General features: G+C 40.1%; 1 protein-coding gene across 4 annotated transcripts in view; it reads left to right on the top strand.

The window, feature by feature from the left end:
• efr3a (EFR3 homolog A (S. cerevisiae)) overlaps positions 1 to 12,224 on the top strand; it is a 176,493-nt gene that overhangs the window by 93,025 nt on the left and 71,244 nt on the right. The gene's annotated exons all lie outside the window — the stretch shown is intronic.

The following is a 12,224-nucleotide window of genomic DNA, read 5'->3' as shown; positions in this document are numbered from 1 at the left end:
TCCAGAATGTTGAAAACCAGAGTGTTGTGACTGCTAGACAAGCAGCAGTAATGGCTGACAATTATGAACTGATTGATAAAAATAAACCTTTTATCCTTCTTACAAGAAGTATAGAGGATAGGAAAGTGAAAAGAGGATCCCCTTCTCAGCGCAGCAAGGAAAGGTGGAGGTTGAAATCTAAACCCTTAATGATTCCATTGTAATAAAGTGAAGCACCTTGGCTTAGAACACTGGGAATTGCAGGGGTGGCCCATGGGACTAATTGGAGTTTGTAAGAGAGAGTCTGAAAAGGGAACTTAAAAGGAATGTACCTCTGAGCAAATTGTAGATTTAACTACAAGCAATAAACTGCAAGTAAAACTGCGATGAATGCATAGGAGGTGATTAACATTAAATGAGAGAGATTTGTCAAAAGAGTAAACAACCCATTTTCTTCAAATGATAAGCTAAATATTAAGGGGCTGGAGAAGGATCCAGTTTTACCCTTTCCAATAGAGTTGAATGAAAGCAGGTGTATTGTTAAGCAAAATAAATGGAGAGTATATCCCCATATCATGATAAATAGAGAAGTCATGGTTTGGATTGTTATATGGAGCAGTGAAAAGTAGGAGTTGTAAGAGGTTGCATATGCTCCAGGAAATTATTTGGCTGAAATAAATGTTAAAGCTTCACCATAACCACAAAAATAAACAAACTGAGGCTAAAGAGAACAGTTACAGGAACAAGTTCCAGTTATTTTTCCATCATGTGTAGTGACCAGAGCGATAACAAAACAAAATCTTATCACCAAAGGTCAAAGTAATGCCTCAAGCAGGTGGTAGAGTAGCTGAAATTTTCTTCAAAGAAGAATATGTTCAGAAAGCATATCCGGAGATAAATAAGTTAGTTCAGGCAGCTTGCAATGAACTGGAGTCTGAAGGAGCTCCAGGTGACTATTGTGTTCAGAACAGAATTCTACTGAGGAAATGGAGACACCCTCTCAAACCTGCAGACAAGGAATGGGCAGTTGTTTATCACATTATTATACCACCCTGATATCATAGGGAGATATTGGCACATAATGTTTTTATGACCAAGCTTGTGGGAATACAGAAAACTCTGACAACGATAAACAAGCATTTTATCTGGTCAAAGACTCCATAAAGATGTCATGTAGTAAAATGTCTCTTTTGTGACAGATGGTAGGTAAACCTCAACCTGTAATCAAACCTGTATTTGTTTTACTGTAATACCAGTTTTTGAAGAACTATTCAAGTATTTAGTAGATTATTGAAAATTAAAGTAGGATGCCAGTATGTCCTTACAATTATGGATATCACAACTAAATTTCCAGAAGGTATTCTTTAGAGAACTATTATAGCTATTTAGTCGTGGAAAAATTAAACCAGTTTTTTTTTTGTCAATTGAAAGGTTCTAACTTTCTCAGGTCACAATTAAGAATCTGGGTTGTCAAAACACATGGAACTTTGGAGACACCATCAGATTCTCAATGATACTTAAAGTCTATTGTCATGATTATCACACAACTGGGTCAAAGAATTCAGTTTCTTGCTATCTGCCGATAGCTATTTCAAATAAATCTACTACCTTTAGTTCATTTGAATTGATCCCTGGCATGAGATGAAAGATCCATTAAAATTGATTCAGGAAACATTAAGACAAAAAAGATAAATCCTCAATGTTAGATTAAATGCCCAAGTTTATAGAGAAACTTACAGGAATGTGCAAAATCACTTTGGGTACAATTAAGAATTTCACAAGTGAACTGAGAGACTGGACAGACAAACATGTTGCAACTAGAATATCTCAATCAGATGATGTAGTGATGATATTGTTTTCACAAGATGAACCTCTGAAAGCAAAGGTCTGTGGTTACTATAAGGTAGTTAGAAGGGTTAATAAAGTAATTTATCTGATAGATACTCGTTGCAGGAAGAAAAATAAATTTTGACATATAAACATATTGAAGCAATATCATCACAGGGAAGATAATGAGAAAGAACAATTCTGTCAGGTGGTAAGAGTAGTGAAGAATGGCAGATACAATAAGAATGAAGTAAGTGACACAAGTAAGTGAGAGAGAAGTAAACACCTCACAAAGTGAGCCTTTCTCAATTTTACTATCCAATACAGAAAAACTGCGACTGTACTTGAAATTAGAGCAGGGATGACAGGAAGTTATAGTAAGATTACTTGCAAAGTATAAAGAAATCTGGAATGATGCACCTGGATGTACTACTTAGTTAGACATGATTTGGATGTAGGAGACTCTGTGCCAGTAAAATATCATTCTTATCAGTTGACCTCAAAGCAGAAACAGGCTAGGAGTTATGACCTGATCCATATAACTAAATTCTTTATCCTTCTTACAAAAACTACAGAGGATGGGAAAGTGAAAGGAGGACAGTTGGGAATACCTCGCAATTCCCTTCTCAGAGCAGCAAGGACAGCCGGAGATTGAAATCAAAAGCCTTAATGATTCCATTAATGGAAATGGAAATTCAGTATATGCTGGAAAATCACTTGATTTGAACACCTGGAATTAATCAGTGATATTAGTTCCTAAGCCAGCTTCATCAACTGAGTTCTGCATAGACTACAGAAAAGTATACGCAGCGATAGAAACAGATTCCTATCCATTTCTTCAGTTAGAGCTGTTTACAAGGAAATATGAATCACAACAGCTTTTTACTTTTACATAGTGAAGGGAGATATCCAGGTGCTTTCTCTTTGCAGGTGTTTCAGCCGTATTGTTCAAACACAGAAGCTACAGACACTTGCCCAGGAACCAATCAATAATTAGTGGTTACTATTCTAAGCACCTTGCCACACAGCACAACTGAACCTGAAAGACGAAAAAATTTAAAAGACAATCTGTGTAAAACAGCCCTTCACACCAAGCCGTGGAGCTCCATCTGCAAATTCAATTGAAAGGAGACACTGAAAGGTGTAGATTCTCTACCAGTGAATTAAAGAAAGCGGTCAGTGTCTGAGCAACGTCGTCTTATCAACAAAGAACTGAAGGAAACTTAACAGGGTGGATGCTGAGACGATGTTGTCAAGGCTGTCTGGAAACACGGGCACAATTTTAAAAATTACAATTCTCCAATTTGAGAGATTTTTTTTCTTGTCTGAGGGTTACAAACAAAGGAACAGGGGACAAGAGTAGGTCATTTGGTCTAGTTCTGCTAATAAAGGATAAGATCGGTACAATAGTGAGAAATGACCTAGGTTTGGAAGAATCCAAAATTTAGATCAATTGAGGTGGAGATATTTAAAAATTAAAGGAAAGAAGTAACTGGTGGATGTAGTGTGCAGACTTCCAAACAGTAGCTGCAATTTAGAACAGAGTATAAATCAAGTAGTAGTGGGAGCTTGCAAGAAAGGTACTGCAGTAATTGACTTTAATCTTCACATAGATTAGGCAAATCAAATTGCCAAAGGTGGTCTGGAGAATGAGTCGTCATGTATTTGGAATAGTTTCTCAGTGATGCGTACTGAAACCTACCAAGGAGCAAGCTATGCTAGACATGTCGATGTGTAATGATACAGGAATAATTAAAGATCTCATTGTAAACATAGTGAAGAGTCCTTAAGCAAAAGGGATAATAGCATGATAGAATGTCACTCGTGTGAGCAATGCAGGTCTGTAAATTGTTTCTTAAACTTAAATAATTTATAATGAGAAAGAAGATAGGCCGAGAATTGGGTAAATTGGTTACTAGGAAAGAGAACAGGCCAGGCAGCATCTGAGGAGCAGGAGAAATGATGTTTCAGGAATAACTCTGCAGAAGTAGGTGAGTGGGTTGGTTATAATCTCCCGGAATTCACTAGATTCTGGAAGGTTCCCAGCAGATTGCAAAACTGCAAGTGTTAACACCTTTGTTTTTAAAACAAAAAGGCTGGAAGATGGAAAATTGTAGGTAAGTTAGGCTAATGTCTGTGACTGGGAAATCCTAGAGTTAATTTTAAAGTGCTGGTAGCAGGACATTTCAGGCAAAATCACTATGAATCTATGAAAGGCAAATCATTTTTAGCAGATTATTTATTTGAGGATGTAACAAGGGGGTGGATGAAGGAGAGGCAGTTAATATAGTGTATTTGAATTTACCAAAGACATTTGATAAATTGCCACATGTAAGATTTCTACATGCGATGGAATGATGGGGTTTAATGTTAATGTAGATAAAGAACTGGCTAACAGGAAAGAGTATGAATAAGTGGGTTAGTTTCAGATTGAAAACTGAAACTGATGCAGTAACACACACATTTGTGAACCTCAACCTCTAATGTATATTAATGATTCAATGAAGGACCAACCGCTCCAGGTTTGGAGGCCAGGTTGAAGTCCTACAGGCTTCAGAGATATTTAGTAGCATCTCTGAAAACGTTGATAAGAAAAACATCTACAAATAGATGGCTCTGTGGTTAGCACTGCTGCCTCTCAGCGCCAGGGACCCAGGTTCAATTCCCACCTCGGGTGACTGTCTGGTGGAGTTTGCGCATTCTCCCCGTGTCTGCGTGGGTTTCCTCCAGGTGCTCTGGTTTCCTCCCATAATTCAAAAGATGTGAAGATTAGGTGAATCGGCTATGTTAAATTGCCTATAGTGTTAAGTGCATTATTCAGGGGAAAATGTAGGGAAATGGGTCTGGGTGGGTTCCTCTTCGGAGTGTCAGTGTGGACTTGTTAGACTGAAGGGCCTCTTTCCACAGTGTAGAGAATCTAACCATGTAGAAGAGCAACTTGTGAGGATGATACCTAGTCTGCAAAGAAATCTAGATAAGCAAAGTTTGTAGGTAAAAATTTGTAGGTACAGTAAAATATTGGGAAATGTGGCTTTGTATATGCAGGAAGAATAGAAAGGTGAACATTTATTTAAGTAATGAGAAACTGCTGGATTTAGGTGACCATGATTCTCAAAAAGTCAGTGTGCAGCTACAGCAAGTAATTAGGAAGTCAGTTTAGATGTTGGCCTTTAATGCACAGGACAACAGTAAAAAAGTAAGGAAATTTTTCTACAAATGTATGTGGCATTAGTCAGGTAACACCAATATTGTGTACTGTTTTGGTTATACTTTCATGGGTATCAGTTCAGAGAAAGTTCATTAGGCTACTCCCTTTTGTCCTTTGAGGAAAATGTTGAGCAGGTTGAGCCTTTACTCATTTAGAAGAATGAGGTGATTTTAGTCAGAATACAAGATCTTGAGGGACCTTGACAGGGTAGATACTGAGAGGATGCCTTTTCTTGTGGAGAAATCTAGAACTAAGAGTATGGTTTTCAAAAAAAAAGCCAATGACTTTTGATCAGTCTCCTCTTTACATCAAAAGGAAAAGTTTCTCCTCAGTCCAGATCCTCGTAATTTCAGTCACTTCAGTCAAGTTTCCTCAAACTTTCTCTGCTCTGAGGAGAAGTGTAGCTTCTTTTGGTACGTCCATGTAATTAAAGTCTCTCGTCTTTGCAGCCATTCTCATAAATCTTTCTGGAATCTCTTCAGTGCTTTCACACCCTTCTAAATTTGAACTAGAAATTGAGAATCAACTAATAAAAAATTACTGAAACTTCTTTGCTTTTGTGTTTTGTTTTGTAAAAAGCACAAGATCCTGTATATTTTTCATGTCAAGACATTATATTGGATACTTTTTCTCATTAAGGCCCAGATTGTAAAAACATTTTGTCATACCATACAGAATAATAGTTGGGCCATAGCAGAAGTACTGACTGATTTCTGCATTGCAAGAAGCATGATCAAACCAGGCAGGGTGCCAACAAGATTCGTAATGATGTTTCTAGAAATTAAGTTTTTCGTAATGAGGTAGAGATTGACGTTTTAAAAATCTTTCTGGGAAAATTAACAAACAGTGAAATTCACAACTAACCTTGGAGGAACTGTTGGGCAAAGTTCACAGCACAGAATCAGATAAGTGAATTGTTGTTTTAAGTCTGTCCGAGAGAGGCTGCAGTAGTGAGTACAGTGGATTCTTTCTTGATTATATGTTTTTGGAGATCAGTCTCTTGATTAAACTTAAAATATAAGCCATAGCTTTAACCTGGGGCAGTGTTTGCAGAGGAATAAGACGGTGTTATTTTCTGAGTCTGTAGATTATGAAGGAGCAAAATGGCCTTTGCGTGAAATGTACTTCTTGTCAGATGTGGGAGTTTAAAGAGAGTTTAAGGGTTACTGCTCATTATATCTGCCATAAATGCTGTTGGATGCGAATCTTATCAGATCGAGTGGATCGGTTGGAGAGACAGATAGAAGCGATGAGGGATTTGCAACAGCAACAGTATGTGATGGATGGCAGATATAGGAAGGGGGAAAATCTCAGATACAGTCACATAGATGGGTTAACTCCAGGAAGGATAAGAGAGGTAGGCAGCTCGTGCAGGAGTCTTTTGTTGTTATACCCATTTCAAACAGGTATGCTATTTTGGAAAATGTAGGGGGTGATGGATTCTCAGGGGAACGTAGCACGAACAGCCAAGTTTCTGGTATTGAGACTGGCTCTAATGCAACGATGGGTACATCGGCTTCCAAGAGATCAATTGTGTTAGGGGATTCTGTAGTCAGAGATACAGACAGACCTTTCTGTGGCCAGCAGTGAAAAAGCAGAATGGTGTGTTGTTTCCCTGGTGCCAGGATCAAGGATTTCTCAGAGAGGGTGCAGAATGTTCTCGGGGGGGAGGGGCCAGCAGGAGGTCATTGTCCACATTGGAACCAATGTTGTTGGAAGGGAAAAGGTTGAGACTCTGAAGGGAGATTACAGCGAGTCAGGCAGAAATTTAAAAAGGATGCCCTCAAGGGTAGTAATATCTGGATTACTCCCAGGGATACGAGCTAGTGAGGGTAGGAATAGGAGGATAGAGCAGATGAATGCATGGCTGAGGAGCTGGTATATGGGAGAAGGATTAACATTTTTGGATCATTGGAATCTCTTTTGGGGTAGAAGTGACCTGTACAAGAAGGACGGATTGCTCCTAAATTGAGAGGGGACTAATATACTGGCAGGGAAATTTGCTAGAACTGCTCGGGAGGATTTAAACTAATAAGGTAGGGGGGTGGGACCCAGGGAGATAGTGAGGAAAGAGATCGATCTAAGATGGGTTCAGCTGAGAACAGAAGTGAGTCATACAATCAGGGCAGGCAGGGACAAGGTAGGACAAATAAATTAATAAATTAAATAAATTAAACTGCATTTATTTCCATGCAAGGGGCCTAACAAGGAAGGCAGATGAACCCAGGGCATGGTTAGGAACATGGGACTGTGATATCATAGCAATTACGGAAACATGGCTCAGGGATGGGCAGGACTGGCAGCTTAATGTTCCAGGATACAAATGCTACAGGAAGGATAGAAGGGAGGCAAGAGAGGAGGGGGCATGGCATTTTTGATAAGGGATAGCATTACAGCTGTGCCGAGGGAGGATATTCCTGGAAATACATCCAGGGAAGTTATTTGGGTGGAACTGAGAAATAAGAAAGGGATGGTTACCTTATTGGGATTGTATTATAGACCCCCTCCCCCCGCAATAGTCAGAGGGAAATTGAGAAACAAACCTGTCAGGAGATCTCAGCTATCTGTAAGAATAATAGTGTAGTTATGGTAGGGCTGAAAATGTGTTGCTGGAAAAGCGCAGCAGGTCAGGCAGCATCCACGGAACAGGAGAATCAACGTTTCGGGCATAAGCCCTTCTTCAGGAATCGTCGATTCTCCTGTACCCTGGATGCTGCCTGACCTGCTGCGCTTTTCCAGCAACATATTTTCAGCTCTGATCTCCACATCTGCAGACCTCACTTTCTCCCCTAGTTATGGTAGGGGATTTTAACTTTCCAAACATCGACTGGGAATGCCATAGTGTTAAGGGTTAAGATGGAGAGGAATTTCTTAAGTGTGTACAAGACAATTTTCTGATTCAGTATGTGGATGTACCTACTAGAGAAGGTGCAAAACTTGACCTTCGCTGGGGAAACAAGGCATGGCAAGTGACTGAGGTGTCAGTGGGGGAGCACTTTGAGGCCAGTGACCATAATTCTATTAGATTTAAAATAGTGATGGAAAAGGATAGACCAGATCTAAAAGCTGAAGTTCTAAATTGGAGAAGAATTAGGCAAGAATTTTCAAAAGCTCATTGGAGGCAGATGTTTGCAGGTAAAGGGACGGCTGGAAAATGGGAAGCCTTCAGCAATGAGATAAGAATCCAGAGAAAGTATATTCCTGTCAGGGTGAAAGGGAGGTCTGGTAGTTATAGGGGAATGCTGGATAACTAAAGAAATTGAGGGTTTGGTTAAGAAAAAGAAGGAAGTATATGTAAGGTATAGACAGGATAGATCGAGTGAATCCTTAGAAGAGTATAACAAAAGTAGGAATATACTTAAGAGGGAAATCGGGAGTGTAAAACGGGGACATGAGATAGCTTTGGCAAATAGAATTAAGGAGAATCCAAAGGGTTTTTACAAGTATATTAAGACAAAAGGGAGAGAATAGGGCCCTCAAAAATCAGCAAGGCGGCCTTTGTGTGGAGCCACAGAAAATGGGGGCGATACTAAATATTTTGCATCAGTATTTACTGTGGACAAGGATATGGAAGATACAGACTGTAGGGAAATAGATGGTGACATCTTGCAAAATGTCCAGATTATAGAGGAGGAAGTGCTGGATGTCTTGAAATGGTTAAAGGTGGATAAATCCCCAGGACCTGATCAGGTGTACCCTAGAACTCTGTGGGAAGCTAGAGGAGTGATTGCTGGGCCTCTTGCTCAGATATCTGAATCATCGATAGTCTCAGGTGAGGTGTCGGAAGACTGGAGGTTGGCAAATGTGGTGCCACTGTTTAAGGGTGGTAAAGACAAGCTCGGGAACTATACACGAGTGAGCCTGACCTCAGTGGTGGGCAAGTTGTTGGAGGGAATTCTGAGGGGCAGGATGTACATGTATTTGGAAAGGCAAGGACTGATTCGGGACAGTCAACATGGCCTTGTGCGTGGGAAATCATGTCTCACAAACTTGATTGAGTTTTTTGAAGAAGTAACAAAGAAGATTGATGAGGGCAGAGCAGTATATTGACTTCAGTAAGGCGTTCGACAAGGTTCCCCATGGGAGACTGATTAGCAAGGTTAGATCTCATGGAATACAGGGAGAACTAGCCATTTGGATACAGAACTGGCTTAAAGGTGGGTGGTGGTGGAGGGTTGTTTTTCAGACTGGAGGCCTGTGACCAGTGGAGTGCCACAAGGATCGGTGCTGGGTCCTCTACTTTTTGTCATTTACATAAATGATTTGAATGCGAGCATAAGAGGTACAGTTAGTAAGTTTGCAGATGACACCAAAATTGGAGGTGTAGTGAACAGCGAAGAGGGTTACCTCAGATTACAACAAGATCTGGACCAGATGAGCCAATGGGCTGAGAAGTGGCAGATGGAGTTTAATTCAGATAAATGCGAGGTGCTGCATTTTGGGAAAGCAAATCTTAGCAGGACTTATACACTTAATAGTAAGGTTCTAGGGAGTGTTGCTGAACAAAGAGACCTTGGAGTTCAGGTTCATAATTCCTTGAAAGTGGAGTCGCAGGTAGATAGGATAGTGAAGAAGGTGTTTGGTATGCTTTCTCTTATTGGTCAGAGTATTGAGTACAGGAGTTGGGAGGTCATGTTGCGGCTGTTCAGGACATTGGTCAGGCCACTGTTAGAATATTGCATGCAATTCTGGTCTCCTTCCTATCGGAAAGATGTTGTGAAACTTGAAAGGGTTCAGAAAAGATTTACAAGGATGCTGCCAGGATTGGAGGGTCTGAGCTACAGGGAGAGGCTGAACAAGCTGTGGCTGTTTTCCCTGGAGCGTCGGAGGCTGAGGGGTGACCTTATAGAGGTTTACAAAATTATGAGGGGCATGGATAGGATAAATAGACAAAGTCTTTTCCCTGGGGTTGGGAGACCCGAACTAGAGGGCATAGGTTTAGGGTGAGAGGGGAAAGATATAAAAGAGACCTAAGGGGCAACTTTTTCACGCAGAGGGTGGTACGTGTATGGAATGAGCTGCCAGAGGATGTGGTGGAGGCTGGTACAATTGCAACATTTAAGAGGCATTTGGATTGGTATATGAATAGGAAGGGTTTGGAGGGATATGGGCCGGATGCGGGCAGGTGGGACTAGATTGGGTTGGGATATCTGGTCGGCATGGACGGGTTGGACCGAAGGGTCTGTTTCCATGCTGTACATCTCTGTACTCTAAAGGCAACTAAGTGAAAATTTAGTGGGCAAGTTGTGCTGCGACCTCATGCATAGTTGTGATGTGATGTATAGTTTTTAATGTTATTGAAAGTTGAAGTTTCTGGTTTTTGACTTAATAAGCAGTGTGTCTGAAGTTAATTATTTGTTAAGTATTTCAGTAGTCATGGTGACATCTTTTGAAAAGTCTTTTGAGGCCTGGCTTCAGAGTGAATAAATCTGTATGCAGTTCTAATGGGCTTCTGTTCATTTTGCATTGTTTACACCTGCTATGGTTACTAATAAGACCTTGGAGATTGTTCAAGAGTTCTGGAACTTTTTTTAGGTTTAAAGAAGACACTCAAATCAGAGTGAGAGAGATACTCATGAATTTGTTTTTACTTTGAGTGGGGCAATCGTGTAAAGTCCTTAGAAAAGGATGGCTGTAGAAAAATGCACCCAAGAAGGGAGAGGTATGTGGGACCGTGGTTATCTTAGAATGAAGACTTAGTATTTGTCTCAAACCAGATGTGTTGGGATAAAATCCTGAAGAGATTACTTAAAGCTGAGTACATTTAAGCAGTATTATAAATCCAGGAAGATGTTACCTAAAGTCCCAATCTAAACATTGAAGTCCCAAGTGACAGAAACCTACTGAGGTGTTGGTACCTGGAGATACTGAAGTGAGTGTTGTATGAGTGTTTTTTTTTGCTTACCAGTGGTATGTTTTGTGCACTGTACAAGAACTATTCTGTTTCTTTTCAATTTACAAAGGAATGATTTAGGATTAACAGTGTTATAGTTTTACAGTGTGTTTAAAATAAACTGAATTTCTGTTCAATAAAATCACCATTGTCTGCCAGACCATAGGGCTGCGCTCTCATTAGAAAGAGAGATGACTGCTGGTGATTTAACCTGAGTGTCACCACATAGAACATAGAACATTACAGCGCAGTGCAGGCCCTTCGGCCCTCGATGTTGCAACAACCTTTGGAACGAATCTGAAGCCCATCTTTCCTACACTATTCCATTTTCATCCATATGTTTATCCAGTGACCATTTAAATGCCCTTACGTTGGTAAGTTTACTACTGTTGCAGGCAGGGCGTTCCGCGCCCCTACTATTGAGTAAAGAAACTACCTATGACATCACTTCTCAGGCAAGGGGAGAGGTTGAGAAGGAGAATCCTCGATGGTAACCTCAGCCGGTGTAGGATTTGAACCCAGACTGTTGACATTATACTATATTGTAAATCAGCCATCCTGTCAACTCTCTATTTTTAATAAAAGTAGATAGTTTGGATAATTTTTCTTTTTGTTTGATTATTACCTGCTTATGTTTCAGTGAGAGACCACTTTGTTAAAAGCAAAAATAAAAGATTTATAAGGCCATGTTCCTGTCCAAAATGTGACTTGTCTGATAAGAAGATTGACTGGGATCATAACGTTCTTCAATTTAACAGGTCCCTGGATGCAATGACTAGAATGGACTTGTTTTCCTTAGAGGAGAGGTCATTAAACAGGGGCTATATTTAAAATAATTGGCAGAAGGATTGAGAGGACATTTGCTTTCATCAGGCTCATGATGAGGTTTGGAGCTCCCCAGCTGAAAGACTGATGAAGATTAAGAAAAAAGCACAAAAGATTATAGGAACAGCAAATGAAATGCCAAAGCCTAAAGGACTGCAGACCAAAAGGTAGTAAGTTTAATTGCATTGGATAACTTCTTTCCCTGCCTACTGCTGAGATCCCTGCCATCATACATGCTATAACATTAAGCCAAGTTTGTTCATTTCACATCACCTGAAGTGAACAATTAGACATACCAGTCACAGCAAAGACGGAGTTTGAACTATTAAAGGTCTATATACCCAGTCTAGCAACTCTGGTCCAGCTGTTCCAGCTTCAGCATTGGCATTTATCATGCAGATGTTTGCTGAGGCATACCCAATGCAAACAAGTGAGTAACTTTAACGTGACTGTTGAAAACAAGATAATAGGCTACAATCAATAATTTAATGT

Source organism: Chiloscyllium plagiosum, unplaced genomic scaffold (assembly GCF_037043375.1).
Source record: "Chiloscyllium plagiosum isolate Xiang-an unplaced genomic scaffold, Cpla_swu_hap1 HiC_scaffold_4, whole genome shotgun sequence".
NCBI lineage: Eukaryota > Metazoa > Chordata > Chondrichthyes > Orectolobiformes > Hemiscylliidae > Chiloscyllium > Chiloscyllium plagiosum.
Note: the sequence above shows the minus strand (reverse complement) of the source record. Positions and strands in the feature narration are given on the sequence as shown.